The sequence below is a fragment of the Bacillus rossius genome, chromosome 1 (genome assembly GCF_032445375.1).
Source record: "Bacillus rossius redtenbacheri isolate Brsri chromosome 1, Brsri_v3, whole genome shotgun sequence".
NCBI lineage: Eukaryota > Metazoa > Arthropoda > Insecta > Phasmatodea > Bacillidae > Bacillus > Bacillus rossius.
Genome location: NC_086330.1, coordinates 303,031,317 through 303,033,630, shown reverse-complemented (window position 1 = coordinate 303,033,630; position 2,314 = coordinate 303,031,317).

Sequence of the window (2,314 nt, the reverse complement as noted above, 5' to 3'; positions counted from 1 at the left end):
TATATGCACGTAATTGATTTATATTGTAATTGCCTACGATCTTGCCTGTCTCACATTCTGCCAAGGTGTAGCAATTCGGGTGTGGTTGCTTTGCTATCACGTATGGTCCTGAGTAAAGTAAGAATAATTTTCTGGTGATATTCTCCCACTTCTTGCTGGTAGGTACAGTTTTCTTTAGCACAAGGTCTCCTACTTGGAAATGGTGGATCTTGGATGCTGGTTTTCGACGCTGGCGTATCCTCGCTTCCGACGTCAGGCGCTCCTTCACCAACTCTTCTATCTCTTCTGCACTTACAATAGTTTCCTCTGTATCTGCGGGTCTACTTGGACAAATCGGGATGTATTTGTGTGGTATCGCCTCCGACCGCTCCAGTGCTAATGCTTCGTAGGGTGTCAAACCATGCACGCCTCTACTGGAGTGTAGATCGATGGTCGGGGTGACTCACCACCAATCCATTCTAGTTTGAAGGATTGTAGCTGACTTTGGCTTGATCAGCCAAACCAGCCTTCTCAGCTCTCCAGTTGTATTGACTTGCTGAGTTATGGTTCCCCTGCTGCTTGGGACTAGATGTAGGTGGTAGCGGTTGCTGCCTACTGAAATAACTTTCAGGATGGTTGTGATTCGATGATTTGTAGTATGGCGGTGAAATGTTGGTGTTGGGCAGACTCAGTTGGCTAAATTGTTCCTGTTGCCTGGTCTCTTATCCAACGGGATTGTGGGATGATGACAGTCAGTTCTCTACCTGGTGACTCGAAGATTGATCACAGCAGTGTAGAGATGACCTGGGAGGCCATTCCTGTGATGACTCCCTGCGCTGGTTTTTCTTGGCGCGCGGCTCACTGCCAGAGTCGGATTTCTCTTCCGTGTCGTTTTCTGATTGGTGGCGCTTTCCCCATCACGACCTCGATTTCTGTGGTTGGTAGTGGAAATTATTCTGATTGGAGTAGTTACTTGGGTGCTGTTAGCCGTCTGAATGACTTCTCCCTCATTGGCCGCTCCGTTTGTCGAACTTCCACGACATGGTGTTTATGTTGGCTTGCCTGTTATCTTGCTGGTTATTTCTCTGTCACCCTGGATATAATGGCGGATTCTTATGGTTAGCTGGCCAGTCGCTTTCTTCTTTAGGAGAATTCCTGTTGATGCAGTCCAAACGATCAAATGCCAACACTTGCTCTCTGAAGTCAGTCAAGTTCTGGAATGATCTTCCGGTAAGATGTACTTGGTACTTAATAGGCAGTTGCAACAACACCATTGCCACAAACTCCTCATCGCTCATCTCTAAATCAAGGTATCTTGTCTTTTTAAACATCTGAGACATGTGTGCCTCATGTGATCTTCCCCGTTTGGTATCGTACTTCTCGGAATGTAGTTGAGCCCTCAAATTACCTTGTATCTTCATGTTCCAGAACTGGTTCTTGAATCGGGTTCGGAACTCGTCGTAAGTCTGGATTGAATTTTGTTGCATCTCCCACCAGTAATACGTGTGGTCTCTCAACGCGTTATTCAGGCACTTTAGCTTCTCAGTCTCTAACAGATGGAATGTTTGGACATATTCCTCAAACCTTTTTAAAAAGCGCATTGGGTTCTCGTGACTATTTGCTGAGAATTTGGGCATCGATTCGGCCCGTTGCATGGCAGTAATTGGATCAAGGAAGGGTGTCTGATCTCGGTGTAAAGTTCTGCCAGCGGATGTTTCTGCGTCTTGACATGTAACAGTAGATGATGGCATAGATATTGCACCCTGTACCTTCCCTGAGTGTACCTCAACAATTGTGTGGTTAGGAGTAGTAGGCGGCAATTGTTCACTAACACATGGTTACTGCTTATTCCTCTCCCACTGCTCCAATTTAGATTGTAAATCCAGCTGTTTCTTCTCTAGCGTATTGCATTTTTCATCTACCTGTCTCTGGATATTATTTGCATGGTGGTCTACTACGTCTAATGCAATGGTGTGGCATGTGATTTGTATGTTTTCTTCATTGCTCTCTAATTGAAATGTTCTCTCACCTAGAGTGGTTAACTGAGTAGACAGATTCTCATTAACTGCTAGTACAGCCCTCTCACACTCTTCCCTAACCTCCTTACATTCTTCTCTAACCTGTGACAGCTGTGTTGTGGTGTTAAGTTCTAGATTCTCCATACGCTGTGTTATTGACTGTACATGTTCGGTTAAGTCTGAGAGCACTTTACCTTGGGATTCTATGGTTTCTGATAACCTACTCTCCATACCTGACATACCCTCTTGCATATTCTCCTGATTTTGTTTCAAACTGTCTTGCATATTCTCCTGTACTTTATCTAACCTCTGCTGCA